Consider the following 321-nt stretch of genomic DNA (forward strand, 5'->3'; position numbering starts at 1 on the left):
TAAACAGGGGTTATTTGAAAAGAATGGTAAAGCATAGGGGTATAAGTGTAATTTAAAATTTGTGTTATCATGAGGTGTTTGTAGAGGATTTATTTCGTGACAGACAAGTGCTGATCTGTCCAAATCGGCAGTTGCCAACATGGTACAGCACTCTCGTCCGCTAAAAACGGGGTAAAAGGGTGTGTAAGGTCAATAAATAAAATTTTTAAAAAATAATAAAAATTTATTTAAGAGATTAACAAGTAAACAATATATATTATTTTTAAATTTATTTATTTTAAGATAACAATGTACATAATTTTTAAATTTATTTAGTTTATT

The sequence above is a fragment of the Theobroma umbraticum genome, unplaced genomic scaffold (genome assembly GCF_002168275.2).
Source record: "Theobroma umbraticum cultivar Fairchild unplaced genomic scaffold, ASM216827v3 scaffold_239.0, whole genome shotgun sequence".
Taxonomy (NCBI): Eukaryota; Viridiplantae; Streptophyta; class Magnoliopsida; order Malvales; family Malvaceae; genus Theobroma; species Theobroma umbraticum.